Source organism: Fukomys damarensis, unplaced genomic scaffold (assembly GCF_012274545.1).
Source record: "Fukomys damarensis isolate Sample0158 unplaced genomic scaffold, DMR_v1.0_HiC HiC_scaffold_3, whole genome shotgun sequence".
Taxonomy (NCBI): Eukaryota; Metazoa; Chordata; class Mammalia; order Rodentia; family Bathyergidae; genus Fukomys; species Fukomys damarensis.
Window position 1 is genome coordinate 10,133,869 of NW_022900915.1, and position 24,439 is coordinate 10,158,307.

The 24,439-nt window shown below is 37.0% G+C and overlaps 1 long non-coding RNA gene across 1 annotated transcript; it reads left to right on the plus strand.

Moving 5' to 3' along the window:
- Window positions 1-24,109, plus strand: LOC104864244. The gene is made up of 3 exons (XR_780799.1): window positions 1-90; window positions 17,923-18,113; window positions 23,904-24,109. It is a non-coding gene; the product is annotated as an uncharacterized LOC104864244 (long non-coding RNA).
- Window positions 24,110-24,439: the final 330 nt, after the last annotated feature.

The following is a 24,439-nucleotide window of genomic DNA, read 5'->3' on the forward strand; positions in this document are numbered from 1 at the left end:
ATGATGTGAGCAACTTTCCCGCATCAGACCCTTCCACCATGCTAATTCTGTGCTGGTGCCTGCTAATCATGGACTGAGCCCAAGAAAACTGTAAGCCAAAACGAACTTCTCCTCCTTTAAATTGTGGGTGTAGGGTGTGACTAATACACACACACAGAGGAAAAACCATGTAAAAACACAGAGAAGGCTGCCATTGCAAGCCAAGGAGAGGCTTCAGAGGAAAGCAAGCCTGTAAACACCTTGACCTTCAAGCACTAGCCTTCAGGTCCATGAGAATATGAATTTCTATTGTTTAAATTTCCCAGTCTTGGTATTTTGTCATGGGAGGCTCAGCAGAGTATATGTATTTTCCATATATGTATTGTGAGGCCTGGCTGAGAAGAGGGAATTGAAGGATCCTGACTAAAATTTGTTCCAGGAAAGAATCTCTGTCTTTGAGTGGGAAACAACAGATATTAAACTTTCACAATAGAGTTCAGTTTGCTTATGTTATTCCTTGGTTGATTTTCTTGTACAGATTTTATCTTTCCTACTCCAAAGTTTCCTTGACTGTTTTATTCCCTCACTCATATGTATAGCAGAGCCCCAGTTCCCACACTCTCCCTGTTTTGACCACACAGCATTATCTACTTGTAAATTTTTCTGTGTTATTTCTCTCGTCTAAAGCATTTATGCACTGCTTCTGTCCCTTTGTGGGATGACTCTTTTTCTCTTAGCTATGTCTTTGTGGGACTCAATATAGATCTATGTTCTCTAGAACTCTTTCCCTGAACCCTCAGAGAATGTCCCTCCTCTGGACTCCTACAAAACACAGTATATCTTTCTGGAAAGTGCACAGTGACAGTCTCACAATTGCCAGTTGATTTGTCTATTCGTACAGTTGGGTAAATAATATTTTCAAACAGCGGTTGAGTGAAAACACAATCCTTGGAAATTGAATTTATTTTTAAAATTTGTAACAAATTTCCATAATTATTGCCTTATTTATCTTTTAAAAAGATAAAAGTAAAAAAGACTAAAGAAAACAAATAACAGAAAACCTAGGCTCATTGACTCATGCTAGGCCTCAGAAATGGTAAGTGATCAAGCTGAGACTCACATCTAGGGCTTAAGACTTAAAAATTAGTAATGCTCCAAGTTGAATAGCACTGACCAATGTGTCATATGATGTTCTTGATGTATTAGGCAGAAAAATAAGGAGGAAATGAGTAATAAGTACAAAATAATGGAATTCTCAATCATGGAACCTAATTACTAAAATTTAAACTTTAAAATGTTATAGAGATAAGCCTAAATTTAGGGAAGTCTTGTGCTATTCTAGATGGGTTTCATAATACTCTCCAGAAGAATACTATCAGTATTTACTAAATGTAAGAATACTATCAGTATTTACTAAATGTTTATATTTTGAGCACTGTTAGATTCTAATGTCAGACTTAAGAGCAAATCAGATACAATCTCTGACATTTAAGAGATTATAGTCCAGGGAAGAGTCAGGGTAATAATCCTACAGGTCATTGTTCAAATAAATCTGCCAACAACCTTTTAAGAAAATGTTGAGCAAGCACATAGCATGGAAATTTTGCCTATTAAAAGAGAGATTTCCAAGGCCAATTGTGTTCAATCGTTTTTAAAATGAGCTGTTATTGGTTGGTGAGAAAGACTGGAAAGAGAAATATCAGCTTTCCACACATGTGCGAGGAAGAAAGCTTTACACTACAAGAAGCTGAAGGAAGCACAAACTAGCCAGAAAAAGGAGTTACAGGGAATGTGCTGTGAACGGGGACTGGACTGTGAGGTAAAGGAATGTGTGACTTGCGATCAGAACAACTTTGCCATCTGCAGAACAACTGGAAGCCACACTAGAGAATTTCTAAAGAAGCACGAATAATCCTACTGGCCACTTCCCATGGATTTTGTTTAAACCCTTCGATAATTTGATAATCTGCTGATAGATTTTTTACTTACTGACCCAATAGGTGGCCCTCATTTCATCCATGTAATTGGGCACCTAAAAAGTTAGTTTAGAAGCCTGAAGCAGCACTTCATTTATCTGAAAAGCCAGCTAATTGGAATGGAAACATCCCTTAAATAATTAGGAGAGCGAAAGACTTGCTTTGAGAATTTCTTCTAACATTTTTAGTTTCTCCACATCATCTAATATACACGCTGTTTTACCACTGCATCACTAGGGAGTTATGCATTACTTGAAGGGCAAAGTGTGAAATTAAAATTGAGTGTGAAAATTGTTTTGCATTTAAGGGATAATTTATTTAAAGTAACATCTCAAATTAATATTTTACATTATTAGATACCTATGGAAAACTGCTTGATTTAAGAAAGGATTTTCTAGAAAGTAACTGATATATTTCTGAGCACTAAACTATGCAGTGGAACACACTTGCCGAACATATGAGCAAACTTGGAAAATGTATTAACAAAAAAGAGAGAGAATTCTTTTCCTCTCCTAGATAGAAAATACTTGTTATGATACCAGAGAAAGTATTTAAAAAGTGAACAAGAAATTATTTAAGTATTCCTTACAGTTACCACTATTATAATGCTTATCTAGCACATAGTTATTTTCATTATACATTATTCTATATATTTATAGAATAAAACCATATAATACCAATATGTAAATGACATAATATAAAAATGTCTATCTTTTATACAGAGAATGCTCAATTGTGATGGGATTGTGTTTCAGCAAATCTAAATCATTGCAAGGTATCATTCGAAAGCAATGCATTTATTACACCTGACTTACTGAGCATCTTAGTTTAAGAATAGGCAAGGTATAAAGCACTGGTTCATCCGCACAGTCATGTGGTTGATTAGGAACAATGGCCTTCTGTTGCTGCCCAGAAAAATAAAAGTATTATCATAGCATATATCACTAGCCTCAAAAAAAGATCAAATTTCAAAATCCAAAGTTTAGCTTCTATCGGATGAGTATTGCTTATACCTCCTTACACATGAAAGCTACAAGTTGAACCATTTTTTGTAAGTCGGGCACTGTTTGCATATTTTATCCTCACAATAGTTCTAAGTTCAGCAGAGAATATTTTATTTCCACTTCAAGGTCAAGAAGAGTAAAGAGAATGACTAAGTCACTTGTGTCACATTAGCTAGACCTAAGGGGAAGAGCTGACACAGTAACTCGGGCTTCCTGGCTCTTAGTCTGATACATTTCTTTCCTAAGCCCTCAAATTCAACAAAATTACGGTCACACATTCAGAGATATTAAGATAGTAAAGAAAGAGGAAATATGGAGAGAGTACAAAAAAGAGTCAGACTCAGAAATGTGTAACAACAATGGGTGGACACAAAATGTATTGAAAGAGAAATTTAAACTGGCATTGATGATAAAAGCAAGTACAAACATGTGTAACATGTTACAGATTGTAAAGGTTTTTTTCCCCCCTATATGTATTCTTTTGGCCTCATGATCATTCTGAATGCCAGATCAATCATGTATTATTGTTATCATCCCCAATTTACTTAAATTTAGAGCAATAGCCACCAAGATGAAATAATAAAATTTGAAATCAGACAAAAGTCTAATGATAAAGCTTTTTCCCATAGCCTTCAGCATTCCTGCCAATGTGAAAGATGCTTGAGGATATAGTTTTTATAATTTTGTTAGGAAGTAAATGATGACAAGGTGTAGAAAAGAAAGATAAAATTTAAACACCTCATAAGTAGGTGTTAGAGTGTAAGATATAGACTATACCAGTTTAGGGCTGGGGATTTAGCTCAGTGGTTCTGCTGCCTGCCTTGAGAGCATAATCACCCAAGTTCAGCCCCCCAGTACCAAAAGATAAAAAAGATTATACCAGTTTATTGTTAAATGACAAATAATATTTCTGCTTATGACTAGGATGAATTAATAGGGAAAGTGTTTATTCCCTCACATGGAACAATTTTATTTATTTATTCATTTTTGTTTTGTCTTGGTTTTGGTTTTTGGTACCAGGGATCGAACTCAGGACCTTGCACATGCAAGGCAGGTTCAGTACCACTGAACTAAATCCCTGGCCCGCTGAAACGATTTTACAAAACAGAAAGCATCGTTTTCTTACGTTGTATAGCATAGCATGAAGAACAGAGGTTCATGATAGAAAGAAAACAAACCGGGTTTCTACTCCACTGGCAGATTCATGCCTGTACAGTTTCTAGATTACAGCATAGAGAGGAGCAATACAAGTGGAGCCCAGAAATACCCCTGAGGGGCAGATTTGTAATACGAATGAAAAGAGAACATCAAAGAAATACCTTCAGAAATGTGCAGCCATCACTCCGTCTAGTTTTCAGCTGAGTACTTATTAGCAAGTGCACATGAAAAAAACTACTCAACAATATAGAAAAAATCGCTCCAGGGCAAGAGAGAATAAAATCTAGAACTTCTGTAGGACAGAGATAGCTTGTGCTCCCACCAGTCAGAGAGGAAAACCTCATGATTCATTTAGAGATCTAAGAAAGATATTGACCCAGTACTGGGGCAAAATGAATCCAAAAGGCTACTTTGGTTCTACCTAGCAAAGCTTAAAAGCAGAGCTCAAAATGATGAGACTACTCACAAGTAATTAATTATCTCCCAAAATAAAGACTAAGGGTGTCTATAAAAAGTAAAAAATCTATCACCCAACAAAGTAAATATCCAATTCCTAGTATATACTAAAAAATTACCAGATATACAAAGAAATAGGAAATAGGACCCACAATGTGATGAGAAGTCCATTAAAGAAACTAAATTTTTTCTTCTAGCTGAAATGAAGTAACGGGTATTGGAATTACCCTTCTGCTTATAACAAGCAAGGAAATGATAATGAAGAAAAAAACCACCAGGGGCCGGGGATTTAGCTCAGTGGTGCCCCCACCTGCCTCAGAAGCACAAAGTCTGAAGTTTGATCCCCAGTACCAAAAACAAACAAAAAACAACACACACACACACACACACACACACACACACACACACACAGAGGAAAGGAAAAAAACCCACCAAAAAGAAAAGCAGACAAAATATATTAAGCAATACACCGCTGCATTCTGATGATTGAACTCAGGGATTTTTGCACTGTGCTGCAACTCAAGTCCACTGCCACCTCACCTTTTTGGTAATTTTTAGTTTTAAGACAGGGTCTTGTTAAGTCACTAAGTTATGCAGGCCATGCTCAAATTTGCAATCTTCCTGCCTCTGCCTTCCAGAGTGCTGGGATTATAAGCACGTGCTACCAAAACTGGCTAATGATGGTTTTCAAACGGTGGACATCAGTGCCTTGAAAAGAGGAACCCTAAAATTGTTACAGCTTACTGGCTTGAGAAAATGTCTTAGCCTAAGAGTAAGGAGGAGAAACCTAGGCACAGCCATGAAGACTGTGGAGGAGTCCGCTGAGATTCCAGGAAGCTGGAGTGCCCAGAACAAAGAGCGGGAATAGGAGAGCTCAGCAGTGAAAGCACCCGGAGCCCTGACTATCCCTTCAGTGCTCAGTAGGGCACTCAGTGATCAGCAAGATCGCCAAGTGCACAGCAGGAGATACTATGAGACCAAGGAAACGTCTGTCCTTCCTGAAATGATTAAACTGAACCTGGTGTTCCCACAGGGCCAGGCATAACGTCTGCTCCTAACACTCAGGCTGGACGACAAGGAAACTGATAAAGCATGGGGCGGAGTACTCAAAGGAAGCTTCCTAAGTACTGAGAGATCCTTAGCCCCCATCTGAATACAGTATCTCTCTGTTTCTACCTCAAAGCTCAAAATGAGTACACGATTCCCCATTCACTCTACTGTATGTCAGAACACAAATCAAGGATATTTATAGAAATACAAAAAATAGTGGACTCCAATAATGTAAGGTGACTAATGCTTGGTATGTAAAATTAGACAGCACGCTAAGAAACAAGAAAGTACCATCCACAAGGAAAATAAAAATCAATCCATCAAGATTATGGATGTTAGAATTATCAAAAAGGAAATGAAAAGTCATATAAGTATATGTCGTATATTCAGAACTACGGAGACATGATAGTGTAAAAGCAGAATACAAATTGAACTTTTGAGCTTGGGATGCAAATATACTAAATGCGAATAAAAATAGATTTGACCTCATAAAAGAAAAGATTAATGAACGTGAAAATGTACAATAGAAACTATAAAAAGTAAAACATAGGAAAACTGTCATAAAGGCAAAAGCATCAGTCGGCTGAAGAAGAACTGGACCCAGACTACTAGAAATATAATTTTGGCCCCTGAAATACAAGTTTGGAAAATATAAAATGATTTGAAGTTATCAACATGTTTCCAAATCATACACTGACCAGTTCAAGAATTTCAATGAAGTCCACACGAAAACAAACATAAAAAGAAACTATACCAAAGTGCTCCACTAAGCAGTGAAAGTGAAACAATGCTTTTAGAGGACAAAAGCTTAGAATTCTAAGCCCAGTAAATCACCTTTTAAACATGAATACAAAATACTTTTTCACATGTAAAAGTTTAAAAAGTTCATCACTTACTAAAGACCTATACTAGAAGACATGTTAAAAGAAGATTTTCAGGCAAAACAAAAAAAAAGAGAAAAGAAAAGAATATACTATATAGAAAGAAAGAAAATCACTAAAAAGGGTAACTGTGTGTATAAGAATTTTCCCTATACAACTTTTATAAATATGGTCTGTTTATGCAATAATAACAACCAAAGATGCATCGCTAATAAAGTAAGAGAGGTGCAATGATACCTGATTCTTCTAAAAAAGAACATAAAAGAAGTGGGACAAAATAAACCCAGATGATACAAATACAAAATGTGGTAAAGATAATAAGGTTGTTCAGACAAATCTAACAACGCTGAAAATCCATACACTATATAAATCTTTTTTATATAAATTATATGTATACTAAGTATACATACATACACTATATAAATATATGTAAATGTGTGGTATGTAAATATGTAAATTAAGAGAGATTATCAAGATAGATCAACAAAAAAGTGAGTCCTATCTATTTTCTACTTAAGAAATATAGTTTAAATATAAGGACCTAAATAGAATAAAAGTAAAAATGAAAAAAATAGATGATTCTAATATTAACCAAAAGAAAACTTCAGTGATTATATTTATGTTAGACAAAATAGATTTCAGAGCAAAGAATATCATCAGGAATCATGTCATGATGACACAGAATCAACTGATCAAGGACACATCCAAGTTCTAACTGATTTTCATCTAATAAATAAGAGGCAGCCAAGAATTTTAGAAATTGGATGAGAACATTTTCTATTGAATAATTTGTTAATAGTGGAGAATTATTTGGGTTGGTTTGCAATTCACTTAAATCCAGAATCCTAACTCTTGCTATGGGAAAGTTTTGAAATTCTTTATTATCAAGCTAAAAAATGATAATTTTGGCCAGGTATGATGGCACACACGTGTAAAACACTGAGGCAAGAGGAGTCCAAGTCGAAGGCCAGCATGGGATGGCTACACAGGTAGTTCAAGGCTAGGCTTGGGCTGCATAGCAAGACATTTTTCAAAAAACAAAATAAAAGATAGCTTTATCCTGTGTACCTCAAGAAGGCAAAACTAGAACTTAACTGAGGTTAGAGCTAAGTGTGACTATTGGAATGAACAGCTCTGTAACTGGGAAATCTGGCCAAATATAAAGCAAGTATTTGTCTTAGAGAGATTGTGTTTTACATCTCTGGAGATGCCAGAAAATCTGTAGCTTACACTTACATATCCTGTAAATGGGTGGCTACTATCTAGACCAAATGGGTTTTAAGTTATAAAATTTGAATGCTGTATAGAAATCAACCAGAAATAGGATTTAGCTCAGTGGTTCTGCTGCCTGCCACGCAAGTGCAAGGACCCAAGTTTGATCTCCGGTACCAAAAAAAACAAACAAACAAACAAAAAAACTAAAGAAATCAACCAGAAATAAAGATGAAGACAGTGTAGAGTTAAAAAGATGATAAATATTGATTTGAAATGAAGCATTTTGCTCTTGTAGTCTAATACATAAGGACTGATATCAATCAAAAATTTAATTTAAGATCAATTTGTAGGAGGCATGCTGAATTTTATTCATTGAAAGTTTGAGACCCCTAGATAAGGAAGGCAAGAAAATAAAAAAGTCAAAAGATTAATTTGCCCTAAAATTTCTAGCAACCTGGTAAGGATGATATTTGTTTTGGAAAAGAAGTGATTTGATAGAACATATAATACATGTCATAAAATAAGGACATGTGAGTGCCTATGAAATGTTATTTTTTAATCTGAGAGATAGACAGTGACTGTTTAGGGAAGAAGTGGCATTTGAATTGGGCCTTGAGGTTAAAGTGTTTTCAAAACTGCGGCGGCGTGAATGTTAGTAGTGTTTCACCACAGAACAGCACAAGTAATGACTCAAAAACCAAAATAATTGGGGGCCTCCATGAAAGAACAGTTATTACTTTTCAACTGTAGGCAATATATGAGGAGGAAACTAAGCGGAAATCATTTTAGAAAAGCAGAATTTTGAAAAGCACAAAAAAGCTTTGCCCCTGAATGGAGAGTCAAATGTCTCACGTTACTGGGGAAAATGAACAGCCACTCTAAAAAATAGATTCGGAAGCTACTGAATTATGCCACCCAGAAATTACATCTCTGGGTATTTATCCCAGAGGAAGGAACATTTATATGCACAGAAAAGCCTACAGACAACTGATTGTGGTAGTAGTCAAAAGTTAAAAACAACCACAATATCCTACTGTGCCCTGTCATCATTTTCAGTAATAAAACAGCAATGAATTATGCTTATCTGTAACACTTGGACGGATCTCAGAGACATTGTGCTGAGTGAAATGAGCCCACCCATACATAGGTCACACAGAGTATTTCAATTTGTGTAACATTCTCAGCATTAGAAGGAGAAATTGGGGGTGGTAGTGGAGTGTGACTGTACAAAGGTAGCAAGATCGTAATGGTGATGGAAAGTTTAATGACTCAAGGGCAGGGGTAATTATACCAATCTATCAATGCAATCAAATGACACTGAGTATACACATGCACCGTATCCAAGTCCAATTCCTGATTTTTATTTTATGCTATAATGATGTAATATTTAGGTATTAGTACTCAACAGAGTAGACATGATGCTTTATACCATCTTGCAAATTCCTGCAAATCTGTAATTATTTCCACAGAAAGGTGTTTTTAAAAAGTAGATTACAAAATTTTCCATACACTTACCATAGAACCCAATAATCTACCTCCTAGATATTTACCCAAGATAAATTAAAAGTTATTTCCATATCATCTATAAGCATATTTACAGTAATATTATCTATAAAATTATTAAAAACCAGAAATAATTTAAAAACACTTCTGTTGACAAATGGATAAACAAACTTAATGAATAGTTTTTTGGGTATAAAAAGCTAAAAGTGTAAATAAGGTTCCAATTGTATAATTGACCATGTGAAATAGGAAGAAAAGGTCTAAAGGAATAGGGCAAGTGGGAAGGGTATGGGAAAGGAAAGAAGGGAAAAGAAAAAATGTTAAGAAAAGGAAAAAATGGAAACAAAGTCTATAAATAGGGGAGGGTGGAGGGGGTGAAGGGAGATCAGGGGAAGGGGGAAAAAATGAGAACCAAGGTGTATCGTGTAAAGGTACAAGGTCCCATTGATGAGTGCAACTGTACTGTACACCCCAAAAGTACCAATGAACTTAATGAAATAAACAAATAAATGGAAAGGAGCTGCTATACCCATCACTAAAAGGATAAACCTCAAAACCACGACTCTGTAAGAAAAAAGCCATTATGTACTTTATAATTTCATTCATATGACTTCTTCAGAACAACAAATTTGAGAGGTGGGATCTGCTGACTCATCTGGGCTGGAAGGGTGTAGCAGGGATTCTTTGGACCGACAACCAACTCTATGTATCGATTGTGGTGAGGCCTACATGGGTGATAAAGCTTATGTAACTGCTCACCCCAAATGGCAATTTTTACTTTTATAAAGCTTATCTTAATAAACTTTACTTTAGAAAACACATATGTAATATCAAACTATTCTTAAAATATTGCATATTATGTATTAAGGGAGACAGAGCAGATTTTTTTAAAATCTTAACATTTGTTATCTGGTAGGTGGGATTACTTATAAATTATGTTTCTCTTCCTACTTTTCTTATACAGTAAGATTTCTGCAAGAAGTAGGTACTATTTGGATGAACATAAATGCTATTTTTAAGAAAGGAATTAGATATATGTAGAGCTGAATAGAACATTGAAAGTCACCAGGGATGGCGTTGTAAGCCTGTAATACCAGCACTCAGGAGGCTGAGGCACGAGGATCGCTGTGAGTTCGAGACCAGTCTGGACTACATAGTGAATTCCAGGTCAGTCTCAACTACATAGTGAAAGCCTGTCTCAAAAAACAAAAACAAACAAACAAAAAACAAGGGCCAGGAATTTAGCTCAGTGGTTCCACAGCCTGCCTTGTAAACAGAGGGACCCAAGTTTGACCCCAGTACCAAACAAAACAAAACAAAAAAAATCAAGAAAGTCAATAAGCCCTCTGCAATCTGAAGAGCCACAGAAGTGAGCAGCAGGGCTCAGTCCAAGAAGTCAGAAGCCTAGGAGCAGAGAGGCCAGTGATGCAGAAACTAGTCCAAGCCAAAAGCTGAAGGACCTCACCCAGCTCCAGTGTTGCAAGTTCCAGAGTTGGAAGGCCAAAAACCTGGAATCTTAGGTCCAAGGGGACCAGACCACAGCCATCTGGAGAGAGAGGGGGGAAGAGCTACCCCTCCTCTAGTGTCCTGTTCCCTCTGGAACCTCATCAGTTGTGTGATCCTCACCCACACTAACAGCAGGTCCCCCGCAATTCACTGACACATGCACCCATCTTTTCTGGAAGCATCTTCGTGCACATTTAGCCAAAGCACCTTATTGGTTCTCTGGGGATCCCTCCTCACAGGCAAGCTGACTCCCAAAATTAACTTTCACATCCCCCTTAATTACAGGTGAAGCTCTGAGGGCTGAAACAAACATGGTGACCTTTTCTAATTATTTCACATTTTAAAATACACATGACCTCAGAACTGAATTTTACTGAAACAGACACATGAGTCTATTACAACTGTCATGACGTATTTTGACTAGAGAAAGGGGTGATTCTTATCTTTCAAAGTTTCTCATTTAATGATCCCACAGGAAAGCGAGCCTACGTCAGCTCCTGCAGGGAGAATCCAGCCAGGGCCTGGATGGAGACCGGTCCTCAATTTCCACCACATGAAATCATTGGCTTTTTGTATATGTGCACTTTGCAAGCATTTTGATCTGAGGTGATTCATGGTAACAGTACCACCCACTGGACAGGAATGCTTAGCAGATTGGGATGATGGTATGAGAAAGTTACAGTGACTGTCATTACTGGTTAGAGCTCATGTCACTCATAACGAAGCCTACGTGAGAAGCAGAAGGAAGTGTGACTTAAGAGTTAAGTGCTGCACTTTGGAGCGATGCTACCTGTGTTTAAATACTGACTTTTTTTGCTATGTGACTGTGGACACTTTATCAAGAATCTCTACTTGTCTACTTGACAACTTGTCACCACTAAACTGAACATTAACAGTAACTACTCCAAATATTAAATAAGGGAATTCATTTAAAGTCTTTAGATGATGCCCGATGCATGGGGAGCACTCAAAGTTAGCTGTTGGAAGTCTCCTCATGTTTTTCTGTTGACTCTGTTGGACTGGCGATAACAATGGGAAAATCCACCCCTAGGTCTCTTGAAGCACTGAGCATTTTAAAGGGAAGGGCCATAAAACAGTGTCTAACCTTAGGGACACAAACGAATAGCCTCCAGAAGAGAGGAGTCATTCGATCATCAGTGCTCCCTCTCTTGGATAGCTTGTCACCATCCAGGTGGTGAGGACTTGGTAAGAAATTGGGTCACCTTCTGTGCACAACACTCACACTTAACTGGATAAACTGACAGGTCGTTTGGGCCAAGAAAGAGTAGCATCTTTTCAAATAGGTCAGAAAAAATCAAACAGTTCACCCCAGCACTTGAATGTTCAAACATTTCCCTTCTTTAAAAGAAAGCACACATCTTAGGCTGTAGATTGCAAGGGGAAAAAAATGCCTTTATATGTTATTACTGGTCCTTCTCATGTCTCTAAAATCACTAGTAAGGTCACGAAAGTAGTCAAAATAACATTTGGAGTGGGGTTAAGAACTCTGTATTTTAATTACAGCCTTCACATTTAGCTGAAGTTGAGACTGTGACAGCAGAATAATTTCCTAAATTACAATGAAATGGAAAAAAGATACAAAAAGAAGGTGGACAAATTAAACTGCTCTTATCAAGTACATCAGCCCAGGTAATAAAGATATTGCCTGCTGAGGCAACAGTATCTGAAACACGGATGTACTCCACATTACTGAATTAATTGATAATCTATTTGACAAGTATAACATATATGTAGAGAACTGAGAGAGAGTGGGAAAAGCATGAAATGTGCAATCATAAGATTGGATACCTCCAGTCGTAATAGCTAAAACTTGGAAACAGCCCAAGTGCCCATCAGCTGGAGACTGGATAAAGAAGATGTGGTTTTTCTATAACATAGAGTACTACTCAGCCATAAAGAATGAGAAACTAGAGTCATTTATAGGAAAATGGATGTATATTGAGGCCATACTCTTAAGTGAAATAAATAGGATACACGTGTAAATATCAAATAGTTTCTCTGGTGTGAAAACTGTAAGAGTAAATAAGATTCAAATTGTATAATTGATAATGTGAAATAGGAAAAGAAAAGGGTGAAAAGGGCTAAAGGTGTAGAGAATCAGGAGGGGTAGGGCAAAGGAAATATGGGGAAATAAAAAATATGAAAAAGGAAAAATGGAAACAAAGTCTTTGTAAATAGGGAAGGATGGAGGGGGGTGAAGGGAGGGCAGGGGAATGGGGAGAAATGAGAACCAAGACCACCTGTCATGTAAAGGTACAAGATCCCAATGACGAATGTAACTGTACTGTATACCGAAAATAAACTTAATTAAAAAAAGAAAAAGACTGGATGACTCAACTTGTCTACATGATTTCAGGTAAATCATTTACATTCCTGAGCCCAGTTTATCTTTTCTATAACTTTACAGCCCCCGTGCCTGGCAGTGTGCTCCCAAGGCTGAAATGAGGTTTGCTTAGAAAAGGAGGTGGGAGGGAAAAAAGAAAAGGAAAGAAAGAACTGAAGCTTTGCTCTTTTGCTCTTAGATTAACTAACATATGCAATTTTAAATTAAAGTCAGTCCTTAAAAGTTGGTATTTGTTGTCGTTTGGGTGTGGTTGCATAACATGCCACTGCTCCGAGGGTGGTTTGCAGCGGCACCAGGCCAAATCCACTGTGGGTGTGGAGACATTCAGAGCACAAGTATCACTCCACCCTGCTGTCATGTTGCCTAATTAGCTGGTGTGTGGAAAACAAGGCTCGGGAGTCAGAGCCATCTTTCATTTACACTCATGACGCAATGGAGAAATGGCAGCCGGCAGACAGCAAGGGCGGAAATGCTGAATATCCTGTGACGTCGCTTTCTGGAAAGCGAGACAAGTACAGGAGTCCGCGTTCTCAGGGAAGCTCATGCTCCACTGCTTTCCCACTTACCTTGCATGTATGAGCGCAACAAAAAGAGCTGACACCGTCAGACTTCTAATGGACGGGCCTACTTTCCAGGAAAAAAAAGAGTTATTATTTTAGACTAAAACAACTGTCTTTGCTAGATCGTCTTTTCTAAGCAGTAAGAATGAGCCTCGTGAGGCAAAAAGAAAAAGAATGTGGGAAATTCTCTTAGGCTAAGCTCAGACACAAAAATATATTCAACCCGGTCGTCGTGAGTACATAATCTTCAGCATACTCACATTTCAAAAACCAGTTACAGATTCGTGAACAATATTCAGAGCTCCTATGGTCCTCGGTGTATTCTAGTCTGTTTAAACCCTCTCATTTTATAATCAGCCCTGAAAAGAGGGAGTCATTCATTTTAGGACAAATAGCTAGAAAGTGGCAGAGCTGAAATGTGTTCCATTTCTTGAGAAACCCAGGCCTGTGTGATTTTCCAGACCACAGCTTCCTTTTGGGTCACAGACTGGACTTGTGTCTGATTCAGAGATTATTTCTCTCTCATCACTCCATACTCCAGGGAAAAAACTCGGACTCATCTTCTATATATATGTAGCATTTTATGAGAGTTTAATTTCTAATTTACATTTACATTTGTATTAGCTTTACTCCACTGGCCTTCAACTAGAACCTGTTTTGCCCCTCGGGGGACATTGGCAATGTCTGGAGACTTTTTTGTTTTGTTTTGTTTTTTTTTTGTTGTTGTTAACAATTAGAGAGCATTACAGCTTCTGATGAACAGTGACCGAGATGTTGGCAAACACCCTACAGAACCTAAGACACCCACTCTGACAGTAAGTAACCCTGTTCAAAATGCCACTGGAAAGATTCGGAAACACTGCTCTATGATTTTTTAGCCAGGAATAGCTTCAAAGATTCACTAATTATCTTGATGATTAGTCAATTCTGCAACAACGAATTCTGCTATGCTACTTAAAGAGTACTTACCAGAAAAGTCAAGTAATACTTTTGAGTAATGGACTAGATTGGCTGTTTCATCACTCATTAGGGTACATAGATACAATAGTTCAACTTTAAAATGAAATTTCTAGAAAGTACCGCAGTCAAGGCTAACCCAGTAATACTCCAGCTCTAGGCTTAGACTCCCTCCACTCTTAAGTAACTAGATGAGCAATTTACTTTTTGTTTTTGTTTTTGTTTTTTTCTTTCAGTAATGTGGATAGAACCCAGGACTTTCCCTCTTAGCTACATCCTGAGTTATTTATTTTTTACTTATTTTTAATATTGAGACAGATTCTTGCTAAGTCGGCAAGATTGAGCTCAAACCTGCAAACCTCCTGCCTCAACTTCCCAGAGTGCTGGGATTATAGGCGTGTGCCACCATTCATGGAAAGTTAATTATTTTTAGTTTAATATCTACCTTCTCATATTTCCAATTTAAATCTTTCCTGTCTCTTAATATCCCACTTTTCATTAACAAGTTTGGTTCACCAACTCAATTCTCTTTACCATTCTGGTCAGAAACCAAACTGGACAAGAATCAAATCAAATTTCCCCATAAGATCAACACTGAACCTGACCATTGAATTTGATTTGGTTCTCATCCAACTTGGTTTGTGACCAGAACAGTGGAAAAAAATCAAAGTCATGAACCAAGGCACCACTGTAATTTCTCCTCCAAAACATTTAACAAACACCTTTCTTGACCATGTAACACACACACACACACACACACACACACACACACACACACAACCACAAAGACTTATTAAAACATCCCAACACAAGAAAAGGGCTGGTAGAATAACTGTATAAGTTCCTGTACATTTCCTTTTGTGAAAAGGGATTGATGCCAGCTCCTCAACTAGCCGTGGCTTCACTGCCCAGCCTCTGACACTCTCAAATCTGAAAGTGCTGAGGCTGGCCGTGGTGGCACACACATGTAATCCCTGCACTCAGAAGGCTGAGGCAGGAGGACTGCTGGGAGTTTGAGGCTAGCCTGAGCTACTTAGCAAGACTCTGTCTCAGAAAAATCAAAGAACTTCACAAATCTGAAAATGTTTCCTGGTTTACATCCTTGAAACATTCACAAGCCACGAAGCAAAGAACATGGACTTTAAAATCACACAGATCAGGTTATGAATCCAGGATATACTATTTGTCATCCATGAAAATATCAGCAATTTATTTAAAATTTCTAGGCCTTAATTGAAAGTAAATTAGTTAATTGTATTAATTAGATAAGGTTTGAACATTCTTAAGTTTTAGTACTGCTCAATAAATGGTACTTATTGCTAGCTCCTCTTAAAAAAAAAAAACTGATCTTGCTTTGTGACTTCTACTGCAAAAATCCTTCAGTGACTCTTCCCAGCCAGGATTTTCCCTTTTCCCTCTGCTTTTCAAAGTCCACCTCATTTGGTGACAGCTTACCTATGGGAATATATCTAAATCTACAAAAGTCCTTTGTCCTTCACATCACCCTGGCTTATAAGCATGTGCTCTTATTCCTCTATTTGTCACTTTTGGAAGAGGAAGCATTTTGGAGCTAGACGAAGACAAATGGGGCTTAGTCTAGGTCTGCCACCTCGTATTTATGATATCTTAGAGATTTCATTTAACCTAGCTCCATTTAGGAGAAAGTGATTTAATATGAGAATTGCCACTAATATCCAAGGTATTCGTAACTAAGGGCCTGGCAGAGAGTAAGCTTTTACCAGCTAGCAGTGATGGTAATAGCATAACGATTGTCCTGATCACCTGAGCAGAGATGCAAAGCAGGTAGTTTATCTCTTTAAATACTTCAACCAAGCCCCAAGTAAATCATCAGTGGCTTATTCTGCTCTAAGTATTTTTTCATAAGTACCAGAGTATTTGATAGCTGAGTCACCTACATACTACATTATCCTATTTCTTTACTTAAATAAAAAATTATGAGTCAGACATTTTCTAAATTGTCAGAAGATAATAATGACTAGAAGAAAGACTCTAGAGGTAAATTGTCCGGCTTTGTATCTGCCACTAACTGTAAACTTTGGCAAGTTATTTCTCCTCTCCGTGCCTCTGATTACTAATAAATTCTAGAGTTTCTGCATCATAATTAAATATTAAAATGAAATAAATCAATACACATACAAGTTGCTTGGAATAGTTTCTGGCAATCATAAGCTTTCAATAAGTATTACTATTATTTCTATTTTATCCTTTGTTCTCTCTGATAATCCCCTTTTTCAACTCTCTCTCAAAACTTTTTGAATTAATTAGTCAAAGAGAGTGTGCCTAGTACACAATAATGGGGAATAGGATATGACTCGGATTTACAAGATTTTTTTAAAAGTCACTAATAATGGTAGGAGAGTGTGTAGAAAGCAGGACTGCTCACACTGTGGTGGGGTTGTAATTGGTGTAGCCTTTCTGAAGAGCAATATGGTAGGTCAATGATTTATTTCATTATTTTCATTAATCTTTGTTTCAATTAATACATAGTAATTATAGGACAGAGGGAAAGCATTCCAAAACATGTATATAATGTGTAAATAGTAAGGTTAGGGTAATTGGCATGTCTGCCACCTCAGATGTATCCCTTTTTTGTTGTTGGGAATATTCAAAATCATCTCTATTTACTCTTTTGAAATATTCAATCAATGGCAGTCAACTATAGCTATTACACTGTACTAGAAAGCATTAGAAGTTATTCTTCCAGCTCAACTACACCCCTGTACCCATTAACTACACTCTCTCCACCTCCCTCTCTTCTACCCTCCCTGAGCTCTGGTCACCACTCTTGTGTCCTCTCCTTTGTGATCAGCTAGAGCAGCCCCATATGACTGATGCTGAAGATAAAACTATTCGTCTTCCTGACTTCCTGACTTCCTAGTTCACTTAGCATAATGCCCTCCAGCTCCATCAGTCTTGCAAACAACAGACTTTTATTCTTTTTGTGGCTAAACAATGCTCCATGCTTATATTTATCACATTTTCTTTATATATTCATCCAGCAATGGACACTTAGGCTGATTGATGTCTTGGCTTTGGAGAATAGTGGTGCAATAAATATGCAAGTGCATATGTCTCTTGGAGATACAAATTTCATTTTCTTTGGATATGCACCCTTAGTGCTATATTCAGAATCACAAGAAGTTTATGACTAGAGAAATTGTTAAGAACTCAAGGCTCGCACTTCTAGGCCATGGATCACTCTTTTTTTTTAACTGCCCAACTTTATCCTCTATAGAAAATGTCTTTCCTATGGCTGTCCACTACTCACTCTAATACCAACCTTCCTTCCAGAAAATATGAAAAAAATGGATTGGTGTAAAAATGGGAACTCAGTGAGAAACTGGAGCCACAGGAGCACAAGGTGACAATATCCTGAGAAGAAACAGCAGCACTGGTAGCTGTCTTTGACTGAGCACTCCCATGTTCCAGGAACTCTGAGAAGTTTGCATGCACGTCATTCCATCCTCATGACAGCCTGTGAGGTGGGTATTACTATCTCCACTTCCACATTAGGAAACAAAGACTTGGTGTGTTTAAGCAACTTGTTCAAGTTCTTACAGATTGAAGTAAAGGGGCTGAATTCAAATACCAGTTCGTCTGACCCCGTAATACCGCTGTTAAGAACTACACCTATAGATTGCCAACCAAATTATACAGGAGTTTTGTCCAGAGTTTTATTTTAATCTTGTTTATCGATGATTTTAAAGTTGTAATGTGGGTAATCCAACTTAGTAAGTCATATAGAAAGAATGCTGGATGTGGGAGAGCTCAGAAGTCAGTGAGGGCATCTAGGCTAGAATGCTGTTTCTTAACTTACACAACACAGGTGCATAAAATGCTCCCTGACCAGACATGCAATGTCTCTGCTCCCACTGGATTACACATCCAAAAGTGTCATTCTCAGTATTGTTATGGTGTCATGGCAATGGAGTCTGTCAAAATTCTTCCATTTTAATTCTCACAAAACAGTGACAAGAGCTTTTCACTCCTTCTCAGAATTCAGAAAGTCCTTAGAATTCATTTAGTTAAATCCTTGTGTAGAGTAAGAAACTGAGGTCTTTTGAGCATTAAAACACCAGGTAACAACTTGAATGAATCTCAAAGATATTTGAAAGATGTCATAGTGAAAGAAGCCAGACACAAAAGACTACATGCATTGAATTCCCTTTCTATAAAGTTCCAGACAGCTGAAACATTGTGGTAATAGAAGTTCAAACAGTGGTAACCCAATAGGCAGGCTATTACCCGACAAGTAGCCAAACATCTATTAACTGCAGAAGGGCTATAATGCATGCACCAATCGAATGTTACATAGTATAGTAATGAGAGTCAATTACCAAGAAATGTAAGTACCAATCTAGACATCATTACAGATTGTATTTAATAAAGGAACAAGCCACAAATGTCAAATTACAGCTTGATTCCCATTTGTAAAGTTCATCATAAGGTAAAACTCTCTTACAATACTATACATGGTCGTCCTTGCTAAAGGTAGTAGCAGAAGGACCATCAGGAAATACTGGCTAAGTGAACATGTTTAGGATTTGGAACTTAATTTAAATTTTGTCGTATGCATTTCTACATATTATAAACTGTTTACAAACTTGTAAAACTCATCCTTATGATAGATTATAACTTTGGGGCAGTGAGAGGAAATGACTTGATGCAAAGGATAACTGTGAATGATTGGGTCAGAAGCACGATATTTCTTTCAGACCATATTAATTTTGTTTTTAATTTAAAATGTAAATTAAAAATTAAAAACTGGAGAAATTTAAATCATTGTCAACAATGTACTTCTAATCAAATTAACAAAATAAAATTCAATAGGTAATAGAATTACTATAGTTTAAATAGGATATAACTTTCCAACTCAGAATTCCTAGATGCTACCCTTCCAGTCTCGATAATGATTACTGCAAAGACTTTGATAGGCCTTTATTAGATATATGGGTTTAGAAGCACAGTTACTATAGAATTATTACCAAAAACCCTATCATCCAAATTTCTAAAAGATTTCTCAGTATGAAAGTTTAGTAGCTGTCCCCAAAAAGTCAGCATGAACTTTGGGACTTACTCACTGTGGAATGAAGTAAAAGTTCAACTGTGTTATAATCCACTAAAAGGAATACATCTCAACTGCTGAACTGAATTGTAGATTCCATGGTGTAGGAAGTCAATGAATGAAATAAGGTCTAGATGAGTGAGACTTCAACAGAAGAGACTGGAAAATGCACCCTATAAAATAATTGAAAAACATAGCCTGAGAGAAGAGTTCCTAAAAATACTGAAAATCTATCTAGGTAAATGTGGTGGGAATCTGTGTGTGGCTGAAGCTACTCGACTGGGATTCCTGGACAGAAGTTGTATAGATACCGATTGTACCTAATGGTGAAGAAAAGCAAATAATCCAAGATGGATGGACCTGACTGAGGAAGTGATGCAATGCCTTTTTCTGCAAAGACATTGAGGATAAGATTTTATCATTACCTGATATCTTAAAGCATGTTTTTCGACCTCAAAGACTCATATTTCTATAAAACAGTGCTCTTCAGAGTGAAGCTGGACACTGGAAGTTATAGTTTTTCCCCACTGATTCCTTTACTTAGGAGAAAAACAACCTTGGACAAGTCTTCACTTCTCTCCTCAGTCAACATACTGGAAACAATTTAGCTTTCTCACATCAGCACAATAGCAAAACAATGTGCAGTAGAATTTTGAAAGCTAAATGCATTTGCTATTGTTCTTCTTTGAGTAATTATACTTGCTTCTGGAAAAGGACTACATGAAAAAGAGATATGGGACACAAAGTGCTGTTCAGTGGTAAAATACTCGCTTGGCACGCTCAAGTCTTTGGTGCCATCTCTAGCACTGGCAGAGAGAGAGGGAGAGGGAGAGGGAGAGGGACAGGCACAGGCACAGGGAGAGGAGGAGGAGGAAAGGAAAGAGGGAAGGGAGGGAGGGAGGAAGGGACAGAGAGAGGGAGAGAGAAAAGATATTTATAGAACTACCCAAAATATGAGTGGGAAGAAAACAGCTGGGACTCTCAGGTGAAATGTGGGTGGTAATTTCCTGAGGTATTATCTAGAAGAGGGAAGTGCTTATCGGAGACTACATGAAGGAAGCTTAATTAAGATACCCTAATGAGTGAGGAAGGTCCCTGGGAATCAGAGGACTCTTGTATCTTCTGCCACCATACTTGAAAGACATACAGACAAGTTGCCCATGTGTAACAGAGGATTCTTCAAAATTTTTAGAAGAGGGAAGTGCTTATCGGAGACTACATGAAGGAAGCTTAATTAAGATACCCTAATGAGTGAGGAAGGTCCCTGGGAATCAGAGGACTCTTGTATCTTCTGCCACCATACTTGAAAGACATACAGACAAGTTGCCCATGTGTAACAGAGGATTCGATTCAAAATTTGTATATTTAGTTAAATAATAATATAATATAAATATTAATATAAATAATAATATAAATAAATATATATTTAGTATATTTAGTTAAAATAAAGATCCCAATAATGAATGTACCTGTACTGTATACCTAAAAAGTACCTATGAAGTTAATGAAAAGAAAGATAATGGTAATTTTCCCCTTATTTCCTTTCACCTACCCCTCCCACTACCCCTTTAGCCATTTTCTTCCTATTTCACGCATCATTTATACCCTTTTAATCTTATTTACACTTTTAGTGTTTCACACCAGAGGAACTATTCAGTATTTACACACGTGTGTCCTATTTATTTCCCTTTAAAATATGGCCTCAATGTGCATCCATTTAGCTATAAATGTCTCTAGTTTCTCATTCTTTATGGCTGAGTAGTACTCCATTTTATAGAAAACTCTAGATTTTATCAAGCCATGTGAGATTGTTAGCCTTGTTATAAACTCAAATTGATATCTTCTTTTAGTTCTCCTATATATAACCTTTCTTTGCTGAATTTTCCACCTTACAACCTATATGCATAGCCACACCTTATTCCTCATCATTACATGGAAATCCTCCACTTCCAAAATGCAAAACTTAAAGTCCCTCTTCTGATCATAGCTCCTTCTCTATTTCCAATTCTGCCACTCCACTTGCTCCTGGCATTAATCACATCACAAATCTCTTCTCCCCTTCCTATTGTCTTTGGCTGCATGTCCTCTTTATTCCAGCATAAATTCAATATTTAACCATGTTAAGTATCATATCACCTTCAATGCTGTGTAGTCTTAATCATCAATCACTACTGCTTGCAAAGGGATCATAGTGTATACTTACAGAAATAGGCTTTGAATTTAGGCACACCTAGTTTCAAATCCCAATTCTGCTATGTACTATATCTACATTTGACACCATTCAGCTTCTCTGGGCCTCAGTCCTAAATACATATTTATTGTATACATATGTATATTGCTGTAGCCCCAGATTACAGCACACTGCCTGACAAGAAAGAGATGCACAATGAATTATCTGTTGAAAAAGTTTAGCATGGGAAGGACTATTGATTTCAGGTAATATTCTCTCCCATTCATACTCTCTCTCTCTCTCTCTCTGTCTCCATTTAAAAATATCTCTACAATTTCAGTCAATTTTCCTTTCCCGTGTTCCCGTGTTGCCTCAGGAGAATGACCACAATTTTGTAAAACCAACCTTTCACCTCTCCTCCATTTCCTCCCACATCATTAAGGATTGCTTTATCAAATTCCCTGCAGTACTCTCAATATATGGAGAAATCTATTTAAAAACCCACAAGCATGCCTTATCTGTCTCATAACTTACTACCTCAGCTTTCCCCAGCTCTTCTCTTGCCAACCCTCTCTTATGAGCAGTGTCTGTCTGTGGCTTTTAGTCCCTTGTCCCTCATTCATTCATTGAGCATTCAGCAAATCAGATTCAGCTTCTTTATCTCAGTTCTAAGGAAGACCATTGGGCATAGCTATTTAAAGATAATGCTTTTTAAAATCTTATCAGAGTTTGCCATAATTTCTGCACTTTGCTCTTAACTCCCCAACTTTCATCTCTGTGGCATTACTGTCCGCAACTACTTTGTAGAAGACTTTCTTCTACTTCATGGAACACTTTCGATCTCATTTACTTTTTTTTCTTTTCCTTTGTTGCCTCTCTCCTAAACATGGTACTCCCAGTAATTTAATTCCTCTTCCATTATTTTACCTATCTATAACTGACACCAAATCTTTTTTTATATTAATTTGTTTATTTGATACTAGAGATTGAACTCCGGACCTTGCACTTGCAAGGCAGGTGGTAGAACCACTGAGCTAAATCCCTAGCCTGACACCAAATCTTTATTCCCCTTGTTAACCTCCCTCTAACCCAAATGTCTAAAATTTTACCATGAATCCTAAATCCAAAGCCAAATTCACAGGTTTATTCTCACCCCAAACCTACTTCTCTTAGATTCGCTGTGTTCAGATTCCACATCTTAAACTAGACACTTTGAAGTCATTTCAACATATTTTATCTAGACATACCTAACTGGTCACTTCTTGTTATTTCTATTCATAAAATCCCAAATCTGTATCTGTGTTCTTATCTTTATTACCAATATTCTTACGTATTTGCTTTTATTTATTTTAAATGGAGCTCTTGGCCTTTCTTACCTAGATTTTGAAATCCTAAATAAATGCTCTGTTTTTACTCTTTCCACCCACATCTCTGTCAGTGTATGCACAGGCTGCCTTAAACATAAAGCATTTTCTAAATAAACATCTTGTGAATCTTCATCATTACCATCAGAACTGAATCATTACATCAAGCAAAAATAGATTGGAATAAAGAGAGAGTAGAGAGGATACAGTAAAATAAAACAAAACCTAAGTGTTTGGGCTATGACAATAGTTTGATCAGACTACTAGGGAACTGTTGCATTTATTTGAGTCTTTGGTGCTATTGAGCATGGTTTAGGTTACTGAATTCCAGAGTTGTAGCTTAACTTGGGACAGAACAGACTAATTTGCTAGTAGGGTGAGAGAGACATGGGAAATTTTAAAAGAATTATTTATCTTCAAAGTTCCAAAAAATTAAGTATCATATCATAAGAAATTGATCCATAATTAATAAATTTTCCCTTCATCTACTATTCTATGAAATTAAACTAGTAACATTAACAAATTCCATTAGCTTAAATTAACAGGATGCTGATTTGGCAATTAAGTTATATTACTAGAAATGTTTTCATGGCTGGAAAGAATAAGTGCAGCTCATTTTTCATTGCATTATATAATTTAAACAACTTTTTACAAGCTATTTCTCTTTCCTCAGTAAACCTCAGAACGAGAAGGGTCAAAGATATTCTAAGTTGGAGCAGATGTTTGAAGTCAGCTAGTTCAATGCCTTCATTTTACTGATGAAGAGGCTGAAGAATACAGACACTCTTCCGTGGCCACAAAATGAGTTATTTCATCCATCTACTGAAGGAAATATGTATTGAACTCCTACCATGTGTTAAGTATATGTTGTATCTGAACCAAGAATTCTAGGCTTCCAGAGACTCCACTCTAGGCTCATGTGCTGCAACATATGTAGCCAAGCTCTTAATACAAAACAATTTACTGACAGAGGAGCTGAGAATCTGTATGCACGGTTCCAAAATAATGCCTGAGGAGACTTAATTGACCTTGATAGATAGCAAGAGGTTCATAGTGATTGACACAGGTCTCACTTTAACTTGGTCTTAAACACCCCATAGAAAAGAATAACCAAAAGAGGTATAAAATAATGCCATAGTAATAAAGCTAGATATAAAAAGGGGCTCTAGTCACTGACCCCTTTTGACAGTTTCCAGTTCTACCAGTAGC